Below are 21,514 nucleotides of genomic sequence, written 5' to 3'. Positions count from 1 at the left end.
TTGGATAGCTTAAAATTTAAATACGTTCACTAACATTTACACACATTAATAGAAATAGTGTAACTTTTATTTTCTTTTCAAGTATGAATCATTGTAGCCTTATTATTTTTATACTCTCATAAAAATTTAAAATTTAAAACTATAATAAATTTGTATGTCCGTTTTGAACTCCGAGAATATCTCTTACAATTTGTAGCTTGTTAATTTATTAGTGTTGTATTATTTAATAAAAAAGAATCACATATCAATCACATATGCATTTTTTTATTATTTTAAAATTGGTTTCCTGGATTTATAGGTGTTAATAAAAAAAAATAAAATGCAATAAAATTAAATTTTATAATTTTTTTTTATAATCCTTGTAATGTCGCAATTATGTGAGAATTTCACGGCTTTATGTTATACGAATCATTAAATTTTAGATTGCAAATAAAAATTATATAAGTGAAAATTTCGGTGAATAAATGTTAAATATAAACGGATTATTTATAATGTAATTTATTACAAATTTTGTATCGATTAACTTTATTATGAAATTTTTAAAAAGTTCTAAAAAAATTTTTAAAAATTCCGTCTAAAGGTCGAAATTTTAGTAAAATTGCGAATTGTTGTTGAAAATCAATGAAAAGTAGAATTATTTATAATAATATACATATAAAAATAGTTGTATGTACACTCAGTATATCAGTCGCTTATCTAAAATTGTCAAAATTTAAAAAATCAATAATTTTGCGCCTGTTGGCCTGTTCATCCCTGTATTCATTCTTCTGTGCTTTTGTTTTCAAAACCACTGTGCTTTTCTTCCCAAAACCAATTTGGAAAAATGAATATTTTATAAAAATGTTAAGCGCAGGATTGTGTATCTCGCTTTTTTATTCACCGTTTATTCACTTTCAAATCAGAACTCTCAGTATTTTCGAATGGACCTTTCACTTTTCCAATAAGATTACTTATTTTTTCAATTGGATTTTTGCATTTTTTTTTAAATTATCAACTGAATCAACTAAATCAACTTTCAAAAACAAAGTGTTACCAAATACCAAATAATTCTTCTCACTCAATAAATACATTACACAAGTATATAAATAATAATTACTCACTTTCTTCTCACTTTCCGAGTAAAACAGCGAAATAGACGATTAGGCCCAAAATTTATTCAGACTTTTCGGGAATTTCGCTTACCTCTCGGTTACTCTATTTTTGTTACCCTTAGAAATCTTTACTAGAAATCTTAGTTTTTGATTCAAATTATCAAAGTCTAAATGAAATTGTATATATTTTTATAAAATAGTTTACCAATATTCAAGTTTCTGTTTTTTCTACAAAGTATCCTACAATTACTTTCTTAACTATAAATGTTTTACATTTTCATGCGTACACACTTTTTATAAAATTTTTTTTTGCATTTTGAAAAGAATACGTACTTATATAAAAATGAAAAGTGAAAATTCAATTACCTATCCTATATATATATATAGATATATGTATATGTAATTGTATAAAAGAGTGTGAGATATTCTGTTTTACTGTTATAATTTAAAGTCTTTTTATAAGAATATCGTCCATATCTACATTATTGTGTCATAAATCTCATGAAATATTTTATTTCTCTAATTTATGGAAGGAATTGTGTAGTATATAATTCAAGAATGAAGAAGTGATATAATAATATAATTATTGTAATGATCTTCATATCATTATTATTATTCTTCTTATGCGACTTACACGTATATTTGAATGAGTATATTTTAATGAAATATACATTTATCTAGGTACGTATATATTTTTTTATTGAAGCAATGAAATTAACTTATACTTATAGAGCTCTTTATTTAAATTGTATATATTGTACATTGAATGCTCGCTATTGAAATAAAATAATATAATATAATTGAAGCGCGCGACATCCAGGAAATTAATGTTTTCTGTAAACATAATGCCACTACAATGTGTACATATTTTTATATACTAAAAATATACAAGATTATATATTAAGTATAAACTAACAAATTGTTTATTTTTCTTATTACGAAAAAAAGTGTAATAGCTATTATGTTTATAGCGATGAAAAAAATAAAAATATAATTTTATAAAGATGTTTATTTAGAAAAAAAGTATAGATACGCATATATTCTTATTTATATTGTATGTATAATAAAATATTAAAAGTGTGGGAGGTTGGATGAAGACAATATCACCACGCTATGATATTGAATTGAAAAACGATCAAATTTCTAATCTAATTATAATATTGTACAATTCCACACTATTTCAATCAATATTTCTGAAATTTTTCCCATTGAAAAGATGAATTAAAAATTTTAAAAATAATTTTACTAGATTACTAAATATAATTTTAAGTATGTCATTTCCTCTCCCAACTAATTCAAATTGCGAAAGAAAAAAAAAATTGGATTAAAATTAAATTTTTTAAAAAAATATTACGAATTTAATGTTATAGTTCAATAAATTACATTTTGAAACAAAAACGAACGGATGATTACTAAATTTTGGTTTATTTCACCAGATTTGCACTAAACCAGACTCTTTATATAAAATTTTAATTAATCTCAAGGTTGTATTTGAAATTAAAATGGCGTTTATGCGACAGCCACTTAGATCATTTTCTTGTTTCGATTTTAAACCAAATATGGTTTTGGCATTTAATTTGATAATTCAATTGTGGAAATTTGATAAATTAAAGCTTAATTAATATTGTTTTCAGAAAGAAGTGAAATTGTCATTTAATAATAATTTTGCTGTTATCTGTAGGTCGGACGAGCAGACGAATTAGTTTACAATTTCGAGAAAGGACAATTAGAGTATGTTCTCATTTCAGACCACTTTTTCTCAGTCTCTTCTCGAAATGGAATAAATCTCAATGTGGCATTGTGACATTTTTTTTTAATATCTTATTTAATATAAGGAGCAAGGTACAGGAGCATTGAATATGGTTTTGTTTCCGGTTGTAGTTTAATAAATTAATTTAATGAAATTTTGAAAGAAATTTAAAATTTCCAAAGTATTTACTTTAATATTTTTTTAATTAAAGTTTGGTAATTACTTGAAAATTTAAATTATTTTCTACTTAAAAAACCTGTTATTATTTTCAACATATGCACGTATTGAAAAATCAAATCACGATCTATTTAATTATTAAGAATTTAATGCAATAAATTTAAATTTATACATTGTATATCACGGGTTTTTAACTTTACAATGTGATGCTAATTGCGAAAATTAATAAATTTTTCATTTACTATAATTAATTTCTTTATTATAATTAAATGCGATATTCAAATATAAATCAGTTGAATTAAATTACAAAGTATTATGATTGAATAAATAAAATATTTAATTACAATGTTCTTTAAACGAATATTTTATTTGCCATGAAATCGTGAAGTATTTAGCTAAACATGTATGTTTTTTTGTTATTAAATAATATATAAATATTAATTACCTGTTTAATATGTAAAAATATATGTAAAAATATATATTGATTGTGGCTATGTAGTAAATTAATTATTGTATTTATAATTTGGTATTATGAGATTAATATTAGTTTTTTAGGGAACGTTTTATTTTTTTATTAAATTTTTCAATAAATTAATCAATAAATAATTAAATTTATAATTTAAACTACTGTTGTATGATAGGTTGTAAATATATATATAATAATGCTTTTGCATAATCAATTTTACAATTTTACATTTTCTTTTGTGGGAAATACTGATTTTTTAAATTTGAGGAATTAATTCAAATATTTTAAATTTTAAATGCATGTTAGAAGATGTTTTATAGTAATTGTAATTTTTCAATAGTATTTAAAAGGGAGATCGTAATTAATTAAAGTACGGAAGATTTATCCAGCGTTCCGACCGCCTCCTCTTTGATTCCTTTCTTAGTTCTCAACGAATAGTATGTTGTCGGATGACGCATAAGGGCTCCGGCCCTAGGAGAGGTGTGTTAGCCCCCCTCCTCGTTAGCGCATATGCTTTTTATTTCCTCCCACATGGCCTGGCACCCAGCATAAAGTGACCCGGTTGTGCGTACCCAATTCATTGAGTTTCACAAGACAGTACCACCTGATCGTGTGAGACTCCACCAGGTAACTCAAAAATCCGGGATCCCAACTCGTTCTGTTACCAAGCAACGAGGTAAACCTTTTCTAATGAAAATGAAAATAACTAACTCTGCAAATTTGTCAGAGCGAGGTCCTGAGAACGAAATAATAACACGTGAGAGCAGCATTGTATGTATAAAATATGTGAAAGCGGCAGTACTGTAGCTCTCATTCGACATAAAACAAAATTTTGTTGTCCACTTGAATACATTATAATAATTTTTGTTTGTATAAAAAATATTACAAGAGAAAAATAAACTTTGATTTTCTTTCTTTCTTAATAGAAAAATTATTTTTGAAGAGTGGAGACTTGCCTCAAGTTGTGGTTTTAACAATATAAGTATGTAATATTAAAAATCGTAAATAACTTGCATTTTAGTGCCATTATCTTTCTTTTTGCTATTTCTTCCAAACATTCTAAAATTTTTTTAAAAATTGTTCTATCAAAACTATATCTTGAGAATGTTTTTGGAATCATTTAAAATTTTAATATGCAAAAAATTCTTTGTATTCAAAATATTTAAGTATTTAACATAAATGAAAATTGAAATATTTTGTCTAAATTGCAATAAGCATAAAAAATTTGAATTTCATACAAAGAAAACCAAATTTTCAACAAAATAGCATTCGTAAAATGAAATGAAAAAAATATACAAAAGTTTTTCTTATTTTTTTCGTTTTTTGTTTGCAACACTCATTCTTGTAAACCCCCAATTATCTAATAAAATATGAAAAATATTCGGTTTTATAATATTATTTATTTTTGAAAAGAAAATAATAATTTTTATGTTGCAGCAAACAGAAGAAAAGGAGAAAACAAAAATATACGCAAACAAGCACAACGTATGTGAAAAAAATTTTTTTTCTTACTCATATATATATAAGAAGAATCTTAAATAATGAAACTCTCCTTTTATTAAAATGCCGGAAAATTATGTTTATATTACAATTTATTATTTTAATATAAAATATGAATGCGAATAAGAATTTATTATATGAAAATAATAACAGAAGGGCAGAAAAAATAATTTTGTCCAAATTTATATGGTTGCTGTATGTGAAGTTTTTAATAATTTCGGGACCTCCTAGAAACTTTTCACCTCCTACGATTTTTAACTGCTTCGTATAAAATATTATGAATTTGTGGAAGTTTTTAGTTTATATTTTTCTTAAAATTAAATTGCAAATGAGAGTTGTAACTTTTAAAATTTACTTAAATATTGTTAATAAGTCTAGTTGATAAAATGATTGTTCAAAGTAATTGATGTAAGGAGAAACAGCTTCTTTTTTGAATTTCTAAAACAATATTTTTTAGTAGATGTTAAGTAGTAAATTTTTGAAATATAAAGAGTATATAATCAAACAATATTATTTTGATTTAATTTCGAATAACAGTTTGTATAACAGTTTGTATAACAGTATGTATAACAGAATGTATAACAGAATATATGACAGAATAATTGTCTGTTTTCAAACATTTATCCGACAAAAAATTATGTTGTCATATATGCATGAAATTAGTCACTGTAATTGAGCTAGATAAGCTGACTGGAACTTATTCGTCACAAATTGATTTCATGACAGTGTAAAAAAAGTCTTGAATTTTTGTGCTTTTAAGTCTTGAGGCTGGTATTCTGCCAAACAGTCAACAAAATTAAAATTTTATTTTTTTTTTTATTTTGAAGACCAATTTTCTCGCTAGAAATGTACAAAAATTTCGATGTAGGATTGCTCTCAATTTTAATAAAAGCAATTAATATACATATTATATAATTTGTGTAGTAAAAATGTGAAATATTAAAAAAAAAGTAGCATAAAAGAATTCAACATGTTAACTTCAAACCAAGTTGCGTGGAATGTAAAAAATTTTTCTCTCCTTCATTTAAAAGAATTTTAGACAATTGTTCTAAAAACAAATAATTTTTTATTAAAAGTTCAAAATTTGAAAGTGGAAAATTGTTTTCATTTTTCTTTTTTTTCTCTTGTTTATTCTTTTTTAAGAAATTTCATTAAGGCAAAGTAACTTTAAGAAATTATTTTTTTATTTATTTTTCTTTTATTTTATTTCAAATTTTTCAACCTTCAGAAATGCTATCTAATTAATCTTGTACTATAGAATTTTAAATAAAAAAATTAGAAATGTTAAAATTTTGCGATAATTTTGTTTTTGAGCTTAATGAAGAAAGAGTTGAATTTCAAGGTTCTTAAGGCATGATTCTTAATGTATTGTAGTGGAATATGATAAAGTATTCGGTTCAATTCGATAACTGAGGTGCTGTAATAAAAAATCCAATATAATTTTTTCTTATTATTTAAATATGCATTAGGATCATTTTGAATAACAGATGGCATACAAGCTTGCTATACATTATTCGTGTATTTATTCCTCTTTACAAGCTAGAACAAAGTCTTAATTTAAAATTAAATGAAAACATGAAATATTTTCGTGTTTTTTTTTTTTTGATTTGCGTAGGATACTCACATATAATCAGTCATTTTATACTTAACAAATAGAAGAATATCTGCCCACGATCATATAATATAATATTGTTCATTATGCTGAAATTACTTCTTCCCTTAAAAAAAACAGTTTTAATAAAGAAATATTTAATTTCATACCCATTGTGTTAAAAGTGCAAACCATAAAATATAAAAAGTATCAGATCTAAGATACAGGTGGGGCGGGGCGCATGTAAAGATTAAATATATCAAAAAAGGATAATCTCAGGATGCCTATTTATCCTTTCTCATTTTAATAAAAAAAAAAGAAAAGCACAAATACTCATTAACTTATTTAATTTTATATTATGAAAAATTTAACCATGAAAATAAATTTATTACATAATTTTTGTTTAGTTACACACACCTATGCACAAATTGTTGTATTTCGCATTATGTAATGTGTATAACATTATTTTATTAAGGATCTTTCAGGATACAAAAAGAATTTAAAATACAAATAAGTTACATAATTTTTATTTACCGTTTTTTTTCCCTCTTTTTTTGTTTGCATTGGTTTTGGGAATAGAAGCCATAATTTTTTTTATTTAATATAATGTCATTATAAGCTTAGAAATTAATTTTGTACGTTCAACGAAATTGTAAGTGTAAATATTTGATTTACTAGTCAATTTAAAAATATTCATTTGTTTGCATATCGAACACTTATAGCTTTATTTTGAAGCACTGCGACTCTCATTTAATACTCATGTTAAATTTAAATTAAAACAAGTTCAATTTTGAATATATTAAATATTTTAATCTTGATTTCTTAATAATTAAATCTTGATTTCTAAAAATTAGAAATTCGTATAACACCTAATATAAAGCACAAATTTTCTATTTCTATTAAATAAGGAAAACATCGATAGTCTTGTTCAATAAATTATAGTCTTCAATTATTAAATGACGGTCTTATGTAACTAAGGAATCAAAATTGGTAACCATTCGGTATTTCTTAAATTCAAAGAATTTTATGAATTTTCTTCAAAAATATTGGCCGAAGTATGCAAATTTTAGTTGGTCTGTTTTAGCAGGTAACAAGTTCAGTTAATATTCTTATATTCTTACATATTGTGAAAACAAGAATTCTAAATTACAGTTTTATGAAACATACTTCAAAAATAACACGATTTACACATCTTTTCCCTGTAATTTTCAAAAATATTTATTAATAACTCTTTCGGAACATATTCAAGCGACCGAATATACACACATACAATGAATTTTTTAAGAATGCGAAAAGCATTCAATTGGAAATTAATATTAGGCACGAACATGTGCATGTGAATATACATATGTATACCTATACACTATATAGGTATATTATGAATAGGTATGTTTATATATGCACATAGAGTCAGAAATATTGCTCACAAATAATGTAAACAAAAAGTTTTATTATTAAACAAAGTATGTTGCGTTGTATGGATGTACATAAGTATCATTATTAAAAATTTAGAAATATCAACATTTTAGATTTTTGATTAATTTGACATAACGGACATAATAGGAAATATTTTAAAATTAAAATATAAATTCTATATTTAGCTAGAAAAAAAAAATTGCTGAAATTTTATTTTTAAAAATATTTTTTTGTTTATAAAAATAAAAGATCCTATTTTTCGGGTCAAAGGATTTCCTTCAAATGAAATATACAACGTAACATTATGTGTATGTGCGATGTGAAAAGGAACTTATTTATAATTTTTATTGCGACATATATTTTTTTATAATCCGAGAATATAGAGAGGATGCGAGCGACAAGAGATTTTAAATTTTTATTTTTTATTGATTTTTACATTCAAATCCCATATTAATTTTGGTAAGGATTTTGATTCTCTTATATAAATTTTTATTTAAAGAAAATATTAGAATATATCAAATATTTTATATATTTTATTGTACTCAATTTAAGATGATTATTTTTGTGTTATACATATTGAAAAGCGGAGTCAAATTTAATTCAAATGAGTTTTAATCCTACTAAAATACATTTTTATTAAATGAGCAGCTATGAGAAATCTGTAATGTGTGATTAAAATAAAATTTGATGAACAAATTAGAAGATTATCAGGATATAAAACTCTTGCTGTAAAATGATTAGCTAAAGTAAAATAATATTATACTATTTAGCTTTAAATAATATTTTTAAATAGCATGTTAATGGAAATTTAATGGAAAAACTCTGTTTCTGTCTCTGTCTCGGATAAATATTATGAAAATTCTTGTATGAATGGTGAAAATCATTCTGTGAAAGATTATTCAACGAAATTGTTCGCAGCATGAAAAGCTAAACAACTTCTTTAATTGAATAACAATATTTTGATAATTGTTCAAGTTTTTTAACGTAGCAAATATTATGAAATTTCATAAAATAAAAACTGTATACATAAAAACTTCTTTGACATACGATACAATTGAGAATACAAAGTCGATTGAAAAATTAAATAGAAGGTTAATTATATTTTCAATAGTTTAATTTAATTTTTATCTAATTCTAATTTCAAATTTGGTTTCAGGGGCATGAACCCCGATCTCGACTCGATATAAAAGTCGAACTCCAGCTTAAGTCTTGGTTCAAACTCGATATAAAATTTAATCCCTCCGTACTTCAAGTCCTACTCCAACCCTTACTCTTACCTCAACCTGACTGAAAGATTTTTGTTTATTTTAGCAGAAGAAAGATGAAATTTCATTAAAATTAAATGAATATATGCAAAAATTTTTTAATATAAAACTAAATTTAATAGGTTTCCAATTAAAATCAATTTGAAAATTTACATTATTAGTTTTCTAAAGAAAAAAATCTAATTGATTTGATATTAATTACTTTCATGTATTGAAAACCTAATTAATTATCTTTAGAAATTTGATACATATTGTGTATTATATAAAAAAGACTAAGTACCAAACAAGTAGGTTCGAAGAATTCTTGATATTCAATTGAAAAATGTAATACTTGTCCAATATAAAAGCAACAACAAATATTTTGTGTTTTTATTCTTGTTAGTGAAAATTCAGAATCCTTTTAAACACAAAATATGTAGGTTAAATTTCTTTCTAACAATGTGTAAAAATCTTTTTTAGTAAATATTATTTAGAATGTGGATGTATATGTAAAAAATATAGAATGTATGTATATGTAAAAAAGGTATAACAATTAATAAAAGTATGAAATATTGAGTATTATTACATAAGATTTCAGGCATAAGTTTTAATTTTTGTGCTTTACAGAGTTGAACTTTAATTTTATGCATGAACAATATTCAAAGTTTCTTGAATCGAAAATAAGTAAAAAATTTAATTATTGCAAAAAAAAGAATATGAACAAACTTAATAAAAATAAAATAACGCCCATGTTTTGGGAAATTATTTTTTAAAATAATTTTTTCCAAAAATCTAAACATAACATGTGCTTTTACCAAAAATAAAAGTTAATAAATTTACGAAAAGTGACATAATCCTATGAGGTGATTGAAAAAAATCTCAACAATACCTTTTATCATAAATTAAAAACAGTGGTAGATACGGAATAAGACTGTTGTATACGGATTCAGAAGTTGAAACCAAAAATCTTAAAAATTACACTGGATTCATCCGAATTATAAACTGCTTTGCCGAATTATAGTTCTGAATAGAGTGCACATAGAGTATCTGAATTATATAGGTTTCCTAACGATTCGAGTGTCTTTCAGGCTGAAACATTCGCCATACTGAAATCATAAGAGATTCTGGAGCTCAACCTGTTGTGGCTGTTAATGTCGCAACAGTGATCAACAGCCAGTGGCTCAGTTATGAACATTTCCGGGGCGGAACGGGTTTTAGTTCCCATCAACACAGTTGAAATTAATATATATAGGTATTATCTATAGCGCGTCGGTCACCATCTGGACAGCAAAAAAAATTTGTCAACTTTAAGACTTTAAGAAATCGTACGGGCTCTTGACGATGTCTCATGAGGCTAGTCTACACGGGACACTGGCCGTGGGGCAGAAATTTGCGCTATTTGTGGTGCGGTAGACTAGTGTATTATAAATTAATTTGTATAAAAAAGAATGATGAACATACATAGCTATTTATATAAATAAATTGATTACTTTTCACAACTCTTGGCAACTAATTTTCAGGTAATGCCATTTTCCATATTATATAAGATAATAAAAATATCCAATTTTCTTATTTTTACCTTAACATCCTCGTAAAAAAAAAGAACAAAAAAAAATTCTATCAAAATATCAAATTAGAGAAAAATGTAATATTTGAATTTTTTTTTTGCCAAGGATTAATAAAATACAAATAAAGACAGAGAGAGGAAGCAAAAGAGAAGGAGAGATAAGAAGAGACAGAAAAATAATAATCTTAAAACTTTTATCTAGAACTTTGTTTTCCTTTAATGAAACAAAAACATAACAATATCACAATAGAAGCGTATAAAATACTCTCTCACACGCACACACATATAAAAAATATAATTTATATATTAAATGTATTACAAATATGATGGCAAAAGTGAAATGAGAGTGTTATATAACACATTTTATAAAATCTGAATAAAAGAATATGGGAGGATAGAGATGAAATGATAGCATGGTATTTGTTTTTTTTTTGTTTCGCTTCATTTAAGAAATATGTAAGAAATTTTTTGTTCCTATTTTTTTTTTCGTAGTGCTATTGGGCTATTGTTATATTGTTGCTTCTATATATCAAAAATTTTTCGAAATATCAATGTACAAAAATCAATAATATTTTGTACAGAGTGCCCAATAATAAAAATATATTGAAATTTTGCGTAGTATAAATTATACAAAGAAAAAATTATTGAAATGAAGACAAGCAACAAAAGAGAAAAAATGAAAAACAAGAATATTATTTTGTATTGCATATTTATAGGGGATTATATATGTGTATGTATACATATATAAAGTGAAATTATTCAAATCCCAAATGATTTATAGTTGTGATGTGATAAAATTATAACATAAGAATTTTTTTTTTTACTGTTTTGTTATTCTGTATGTCACAAGGACACAATAATATTTTTTTGTTGTTTTCCGCTAAAAATATTGAATTTTTCATTTTTATTTCCTGTGTGTGTTTTTTTTTTATTGAATATAATAAAAATTTTACAAGTATGTGAATTTTTTGTAGGCAGTTGATAATGTAAAGCTGAATAATTTTTGTTTTTGTATAATTCCAGGGCTTAGGATGACAATTTATTTATTTTTTTGTTTCTTAATATTTTTAAAAAAATTTTAAATTCAAAGTACTTGTATATATATGTATGTGTTGGGTATTGATGAGTTTAATAAAATTGTCTTCGATTATGAATTGACATTTTTGTCAATATTAAGTTCAATGTATATATAAAAATCAAATTAAAATATTAATTGATCAATTAGATAAGATAGAGAATTTTATTACATATCTTTGAACATAGAGAGTGCAGAACTACTAACTGATGAACATTAAACTGAAAACGGAACAACTGACAATTAGATTAAATATCTAATGTATTTTTCATAACAGCTTAATACGAAAGAAGGACAATAAAACTTAATTTTTACTGATAAGTACTTTTGATAAATAAAATTGATAAGGTCTGATTTATGTTTTGTATTTTTTTTTTGTTTTAAATACAACATATGAATGAAATGGGGGATTTGGCAAACATGTTTGACATTTAGTAAAATATCAAGAAAATGTATGTGTAAGGATTAAAATCAAATTAGAACTGAATAAATTAGTTCGCATATAATTATTATTTAAAAAACTAAGACGATGTCATCGGCATAAGGGTGTACAGGATTGGGAAAATACACTCTGGCTATAGCTATAACTATTTCATAAATTTAGGAAAGTTAAAATTTCAAGTAAATATGTGTTGCAATGTGAATTTGTTCCTAGTACAGGTCTCGAACTTTAGAAAATTATTATAGAAATTGTGTCATGTATGTGATATCGAAAGAAGGACAATTTTCTTGATACTCTAATCGGTTTAAGTTGATACTCAAACCAAAAAAAACAATTTTACCTATATTAAGATGGAGTGGATCTGTGTACTTACACTGGTTGAAATTGTATCAGTAAACAGAGTGATGCTTAATATGGTTCCGGGACATAGTAGGCATAGGGGCAAAAAAATAACTGCTGTGTCAGTGTAAAACAGGTTTGAAACTCTATTTTTGCTGTTCTGCATAATCATTCTGCAGGTTTGATTTGATATTCTGTGTGGGAGGGAATCGAACCTTCACTAGAGACTGCAATCATTCGAATGGGATGAATCGAAATGAGTTTCGTGCTTTTAGAAGACAGTATAAAAAACCCTCATAAATAAATTGTTTGGCTATTCTGCTCCAGTCGCCAGGAGGCATTGATGGTTTGTGTGGACCTTTTTTACTATTGAGGCAAACGTAACATTATCTTTGAGGATATTTTCAGGTACTTCCTCGGGATCGAGGAAGCAAAGATAGGGTTGTAGGAAAACTACAAAAAGCCATTCCAGTCTGCGGTGGTTGAATGGAATATATTCCTGTTATTCACATCTCCTTCAGAAATCTACAGGTTTACTTCCGGAATCCGGTTTTCTTGGAAAATTTATATATTCGTTAATTTATTTTGCCAAACCGAATTCAAAGATGAAATTTTTTGGCAACATAATATTTACTTCCCGATTTTCTCGAAAAGTATACATGTCAGTCGAATCTCGCATTAATACAGGTCGTCAATATTATATTAAATTTGGTTGGTAAAAATTTAATAGTGCAATAGTTAACTTAATAAATGACACAATAAACATTTTTAGAACAAGTTCAGGTTATATAATGAAATATGGCATTCGGTATAATGTATATTCGGTATTCGGACATAAGGTTTGGTTGGTTATTATAAATATGGATTAACGGTTAATGTTCTTGTAATCAAATGAAGATAAATTGTTTAATAACTTTCTTGAAGTTAAATAAATTGCAATTTTATGTCCTTCAAGATTTCTAAGGTATTCATCGCACTTATAATGGATATAAAACATTTAATAATTTCTATTTGAAATTCCCACATTGTTGCAATTATGTGAGCACAATGCAATAATATATACGACCGCTTGAACTTGAAATAATTTAAATTTTATATAATAGCATAATTTTTTTTTGTAAAATCTATATTGTTCAAAAATTTAAATAAATTAATTTAACAAAGCATTATAGCATAATGAATAGAAAATAATAGTTGAATAATGGTTTTCGCAAATTTGTCAAAATTTGAAATGTGATTAGCCTTCAAGGTTTAAATAATTTAATATTAAATTCTTTTCATATACAATAAATTATTTTTTTTTCTAATATTAACGTGCAATTTGAACTTAAAAATCAGAATTTAGAAATATTCATATGTTATCTAGGTACATAAAAATAATACCGAAACAGAGGCATTCTTTTAAATTTTATTGTTAAGATTTATATAAGATTTTAAGTTAATAAAATATTTTCGACCACTAAATAAAACCATTACACGTTATAATTTTTATGAATTTTTATGTTTAGGAAGTGAAACACACAAGCTCATATACATTATAATAAATAAGTTATGTTATATAATTTATGGAAAACAGGAAAAATATAATCAGTAAAGAATACGATGTACGTGAATAATAAATTGATAATGAGAAATGAGTAATGTGTGTGTACTTAATATTCCTTTATTGTATAATAAATATGCATTTTATGAAAAATTTTAAGAAAAATTCCTGCGGCTTTACGAATTTGAAAATTTGAAAAAGTATTTTTTATTTTGTATTTAAGGTTTTAATATTTTTTTGAGTCAAGATTTCATGTACGCGAACAAATCGGAGAAAAACACTTTATTTTTTTATTTTGAATTAGCAGTAAGATAAAGAATTTATAAAACAAGTTATAAAGGGCTGCTTTAAAACTTTTATTATTTTTACAATATGTTAATAAATTTAGATTAGGTATATTTAATTCACACGGGGTACACGTCACTTCAGATGAAAACACAAATCGATACCTCCATTTTTGGCACTTTTTTCACAAAGATTTTTGGAAAAATTATTAATTTCACTCTGCCCCGCCCGTCCGTTTATCTCTCCATGGACATGTTTGCAAAACTTCTGCATACTTGAAGATAGAAAGCTGAAATTTGATTATATAGATCGTTACTAGAAACTTATTTCCGTAGAAGAAAATGTGTTATTTTTTAACTATTTATTGCAGCGAAACTTTAAGTGTTTTTCAAATTTTGCAAAAGTAGAACAGCAGTTACTGGCTTCTCCCACTGCGACATGCCATACTTGAATTTTAAAAAAACAAAATAGCCGTTAAAATTTATTGCTATGTGAAATCCGTTTTTCCCAAATATTTGATATCGTTTTTCTTCAAGACCACAGCTTATAGGAGTCCGAAATTTTAGCTGCTTTTAGATAAATTTAGATAAATTAGTAATAAATAGTTCATTATGTTAAACGAAAATTTTTAAGAGAAGTAATAACTTGAGAAGTTCACCCTTTCTCAAGTTATTACTTCTCGAAATTTGTAAAATTTAAATATTTGACGTCTCATATTTCCGAAAGTGCAGGCTTTTCCAAATTTCTATAAATCCTTCAATTCGAATTACTAATCTTAATAGTGTAGTATACACAGTTTGTTTTTAAAAGCAGTATTTTGACTTGCTAATTTACGAACCATTGGTTTGCCTTCAATTATTCAAAATGGACGTGTAAATTAAAACTATTTGCATAACAGAGATCTCTTATAAATTTTCAAAATTTTTATGCTAATAACATTGGTATTTCTTACAAAGAAAGTGATTTTAAATATTTGATAGGAGATCGATTAAATATTATTCCAAGGGAACATAAATTGAATAAGTTGTATAATGTTAAACTCTATATCACACACGTATGTAAGTATATCTGTAATGTGTATATACATAATTAAGTAACTTTGTATTATTGTAATATTTTTAAATGTTACATTTTAAAATTTTCATTCTTTTAAACCATTATTTTCTACTTATAATCATAATAAAAATTAATAAAATATTTTTATATGTAAACATACATAACATAATATATATGTATATTAAGTTTTACGAACTCTAAAAAATCTGAAAAGTATAATACTAGAATAGTCACGAAACAGCTGGGAATAAACATTAATAATAAATTATTCCCATAGAGCTAGACTTCTATACATGGCAACATGTTACATGACAGAATAATAATTTAAGTATAAAAACTATCTTAGAGATTTCAATATAAAAAAAAATCCTTTTTAATTTTTGTATACACTAGAGTTTACAACAATGTATAACAGATATAAGATATTTGTATAAGTATAATCGGTTTAAAAATGGAAAAGATAGAAAACCAGCAACACTCTCTTGGATGGAAGGAAACTTTCTTCTATTATAGAGAAAATATTTGCATTAAAACTCCATTTGCAATAAGCAATAAAAAAAAAGTTTTTATATAGAAAATTTTTATATTTAAAGCACACATGTTTCCTGTTTCAATTGAATTTTTTTTTTCTTAGTACTTACCTTTTTTTTCTACTTAGAAATTGAAATTACAATATTTTTATTAGTGTTATGATGGTTGATGAGTTAAAAAATTTTCTTATTGAGATGTACATAGTTTTTTCATCTATAACATTTTTTAGATTTACGTGAATATTCAGTACATATAAGGTTGAGTGTTTGTAATAATGCAATTGTGGGAGTGCAATTTTTAAATTTTCCGAAATTTAATGCAAATCATTTTTTACATAAAGTGCTCCTGGTTAAATTGTATTCTTGAGGTAGGATAATATTAAGGACGTACTCAGATGAACAAAAAATAATGGAAGATAATTTTCACTTTCTGCCTTTCTTTGTGAAGGTAAAGAAAAAGTTTGTTTCGCGCCCTAAGTTTGTTTTTCTGAAAGTCTATATCTTCTTTTGTCTACATTTTGTTTATAAAACATAATAAATAGAGCCGATTTAAGAATCGGCTTAAGAGCCAATTGAAAATTTTCATTTCAAAAACATATCAACGAGATTTAATGTTAAAAACGATGCTTTTCATAAAGCCCACCCTTGAGATCGAATATTTTATATAAAAAAGCGAAAAAAAATATCCGCTATTATTATACGCTGAAGGTGGTATTAACTTTGGTATGAAGCATGTAATCATTTGAAAAGATCGCCCCTCTTATAAACGTATACATTCATTCTTGTTCAGAGTGAAATTCTACGCTGGTTTAGATATGTCAGACGGACTGTCCGTTGGACTGCTTTGTTGGACAGGTTCCTGCAGCTGACATACAGCTCTCCAGTTTGCAAAAACTTAAATTATAAACTAGGTTTTAAACCTTTGATTGTTTTTTACTCTGTTTCGGTTATATTATCCAGTTTTATACAATCTGCTTGTAAATAGGCTAAGTATATAAAAATTATAAATTATAATTTGTTATATATACTTAGAATTTTTAACAAATCATGCTGTTCTTGCAAATTTAATAATTAAAAATTTTGGAATATCAATAAGTATTGGAAATTTGAAAGTTTATTCATACACATGAAAAATTTTTAAAATTAAACTTATTGCATAAATGAAAAAATATTCTTAAATTGACACTTTTAAAAATTCTTAAGAAAATTTTAAGTAAAATAATATAAAATTATTTACCGCTATAGTAATTACTCGTGGAGCACATACGTTCGCACGAAGTTCATGCAATTTCAGTTTATTAAAATTTAAACTTTGAAATAATGTTTAACAAAAAATTTGACTCCTAATGATTTAACAAGCCGTACAAGAATTCCGTGTTGATAAATAGGCGGAACACAATCTCTATACGCTTAAATTTCTATTCTGAAAAATTTCATTTTCTAATTAAAGTAGTAGTAAATTTAACACTTAATTGCAATAATTTCTTTCATAAATCTTAAATCCATTCCACAACTTATGTATGTAGGCCAACAATATCATATCGATTTTTGCTAATTTGCGTAGTCATTCAAAATCAATTTTTCATATTCAATAAGTATTTTATACTTTGTTTCAAAATTTACAATATTTCATAAACAATTTCATAAAGAAAATTTCTAGTAGGTTTCATGTAAAATAAGTATAATATGTAAAATATAATGTAGTATTACATAAAATGGTAAAATAGTAAATAAAATATAAAAAAAAATTTAATACAGGAAAAAAAAAGGTGTAAAAATATTTATGGAAAATTTTTTTTTATAATGTTCATGAGAAAAACGTGTAGCTTATAAGGTTAAGGTATTGAATTTGGTTGGTTTTTTTGTTTATTGTTAGAATTTTTTTCAAATTTTCTTATTCGTTTTTATGGGACGTGTTCAAAAATTTTTTTTAAATGAAAATCCTCTTGATTCGAATATTGGCTTTTATCAAAATTTATTAAATTAAAATTCAAAATACATTTTCTTTGAAGGCTTACTACTTCGATGTTGCAAAAAAATTTGTTATAATAATCAAAATCTTTAAAAAGAAATAGGGGATTCGATTTTGTATTAACGTCAAACGGCCAATATAATTACAAATCCCGGCCACATTCACATGTGTATTAAACACCAATTTCTAAATTATTTTCTTTAAAAGATGCAGAACTAAACTTCGTCAGAAATTAAACGATTTCGGACGAAATGATTGAGAGAAAATCAATTCAAAATATTAGGGCTCAAATACGGCGAAATATAGTCAAATCAACTTTAATGAATATTGCTATATAATTAACATGAAATTGCTCTAACTGTTTCTAAAGAACAAATGATTCCAAGTTTAATTTTCGCTTTTAGAACAAAAGACTCCAAACCATAATATTAAAATCACTATACGTTGATGTTCGAAATCTTATTTTATCTTGTTTTTCTTTTCGTATACAGGAGAATGAAATGATCTGTAAGAAAAAACATCATCAACTTTTTGCTCATAAAGATAACCTTTTTACCGACAGCATTGTATAAAATAAGGTAGGTTATGTGATGGCATCAAATTTTAGATGTCGGTGGGAACGCACTTCTCCACAATAGAGAAGCGTAAATAAAATACTTTTTACTTAAACCGATCTGTCGGTCTGTATGTGCACGGGTATATCTGAGGTTCGGCTAAATCGATTTTGATAAAATTTTATATGTAAGTTTATTTTGGCTGTGATACGGGTTGATCAACATTTGGTATTTATTAAACCCGAGAACTGGACTTTTTTGTGTGCCGATTTTATATTTTTTACCACATCTACCGAACGGATTGATGGATTTTTTTTGAAATTTGATATTTGAGTTGTGGTTGTTAAAGATACTAACTGGTGAACTTTTCAGTTAATTCGGATGGCATAAAACGAAATTCTACTAACAGCCAAATTTCTAGGTATGTTAGCTTGGTAACTTCCTTAAAAGTAAAACGAAATGTTAAAAAGGCATTTTCGTAATCTTCTGTAACACTGTCACTAAACTAGGCAATACACATTGCGGTCGGTTATGTGCTGATCACATCAGATTTTTATTTTTACTGTAGGCATTTTGTTATTTCTTTTTATATTTATCCTAACATAACCTTTAAAAAAATACACAAAATATTTAAATGAGAAATTATTTTTACTTATACATACAATAACCCCAACATTTTTTATATTTTCGGTTCAGCAATTCTCATTTTCTATATTAATTTTAGTCTTTTATTTTGAAAAATAATTCATTTGAGTATTTCTTAAAATTTATAAAAAAATAAAGAAATACAAAATTTCTATTATTTTATAATTTCTTTCAATTTTTTTAATAATATTTTAAATTGGACTCCTTATTTATTCAATTCTTAAAATATTTTCATTTGGTTTTTATTGAGAAACTTGAAATTTGAATTATTTGTATAGAATATAATGTGGGTGTTTTTTTTTTGCCTCCATTTTGTTATAAAATTAATATCATCTTTATATTAGGTAGGCATATTTTATATTTTTCTAATAAAAACTTTTCTTTTATTTAAAGTGAGTTTTTTTTAAAGTTCAATAAAAATTTTAGAATTGCAAATTTGTAAAATTTTTGTTAGCATTTCTGTTAGACATTCGATGATATTCTTTGGTAAAAAATTAAAAATTTATATACATATCATATTTTTAAGGAATCTATACTAAAATAATATTGAAATTAATCACGTATATTCCGAAAAATTCAAGATAAATTTGAAATCTAATGGAAAATCTATATAAAAAAATTATCGTTAATTAAGTTAAGTTTAGAAAAAATTTATAAACCTCAATTGTATTAAAATATAAAATTTTCAAATTTGAAGAAATATGAGAATATTAAAAATTTGAACGAATTTTCTAAGGTTTGGAGCCCATATCTTGTTTTCTCACGACTTAATTTCAAGCTAATTTTCAATAGATTTTTTCCTTTCAGCAATTTTTCAATTATTTTACGCCAAACTACAATTAAAATTCATTAGAACAACTTAATGATGATTGATGATAAAGGAATTTAATAATGGAAATAATTTTTTTAGTGCATTTTTATTCACAACGGTATTGAAGACAATTAAATATAGTTTAATTCTTATATTAAAATAAAATTCTTATATATAGATTAATAAAATGTTATTTTTTATATTTTAAGGAAAATTTAACTACACTTTCATAATTTAATTCATAAACTTTTATTAAAGAGGAAGAATAAAAAACTTATAAAATAATTTTCATATTTTGTTAATAAGGATAAAAATAAATGTTAAAAATTTTACTTTTGATTTGTTATTTTCCTCAAATACAGTAGGCCACCTATAATATTTTGAATTGCTTATATATGCGCTATCTTTATGCTTTTTACCGGGTGTTCCAAAGATTTCTGATTACGTTTTAATATTCTACGTTTGAGACGTGTTAATAATTTAGAAAATATATGAAAAACACATTAAATTTTTGAAAGAAAACCAAAAAGAAATTTGACAATTTTGTTTTCAGACTCCTTTCAAGGCGATTTCCTCAAAAATATTATTGACTATTTCGGTGAAAAAATTTATTTTTTGATTTTCCCAAAGAATTGAGTTTTCAATTTTTTAGATTTGTAAATTTGTAAAACCTATATTCAACCTACTGAAATTTATCGCAAGATCCGATAAATTACTCCTTATTTTAAATCATCACCAATAGACAAGCTCTGAAAACATTTTCCTGCCATCTGTGTCCTAAAATTGTTATTTATAACACCAAATTTGGTTCTGAAGAAAATAAGCATGACAATAATCGATTATTCAGCAGAAAATATATATAAAACACTGTACCCCCAAAAATTCAGCAATCCAATGATATAACAAAATTATTCATAAAATGCACAAATTTTTAAGGGTCGACATTCGAATTGATATTACGAAATCCCACCCAAATGATGCAACCTGAAAAATATTAAAGGTACCTTAAAAAAATATTTTTTTTTTTTATAAAAAGGAAAACTTCAATGAAAAAAATAAAACTAATGTACAAAATATTTTTTGTACTTTAAGTAAATACAAGATATCCCAACATTTATGTACTAAAGCTTATAAATATTTTGATAAGGATGAGGTCAAGTTTCCTAGGATATTATTGTAGATTTATGGATTATTATGTATTTATTTTACATTATAATGGAAAATGTTGTATTTCGAAGAAATTAGCTGTTATATGATCTTTGTAAATATTAAAGTAAAATATTAAAGACTTTTATAAACCGCTTATATTGTAACTTAAGTAGCAAATTGAAATTATGTTTAACAATAAAATGAAAAAATCAATATTGCCTTGAATTCAAAAATAACATTTACTTATATCTTGCCATTGAAAATTTCTTATAAGGATTTCTATTTTCCAGCAAATTAGTTGGGGAAAACTT

General features: G+C 24.8%; 1 protein-coding gene across 1 annotated transcript in view; it reads right to left on the bottom strand.

Moving 5' to 3' along the window:
• LOC129608899 (electrogenic sodium bicarbonate cotransporter 1) overlaps positions 1-20,398 on the bottom strand; it is a 127,424-nt gene extending 107,026 nt beyond the window's left edge. Inside the window, exon 1 of the mRNA XM_055520671.1 lies at positions 20,388-20,398. The gene's annotated coding sequence lies outside the window, so the exon portion shown is untranslated. The remainder of the gene's footprint in view (positions 1-20,387) is intronic.
• Positions 20,399-21,514: the final 1,116 nt, after the last annotated feature.

The sequence above is a fragment of the Condylostylus longicornis genome, unplaced genomic scaffold (assembly GCF_029603195.1).
Source record: "Condylostylus longicornis isolate FDR11 unplaced genomic scaffold, ASM2960319v2 ptg000037l, whole genome shotgun sequence".
Classification (NCBI taxonomy): Eukaryota; Metazoa; Arthropoda; class Insecta; order Diptera; family Dolichopodidae; genus Condylostylus; species Condylostylus longicornis.
Note: the sequence above shows the minus strand (reverse complement) of the source record. Positions and strands in the feature narration are given on the sequence as shown.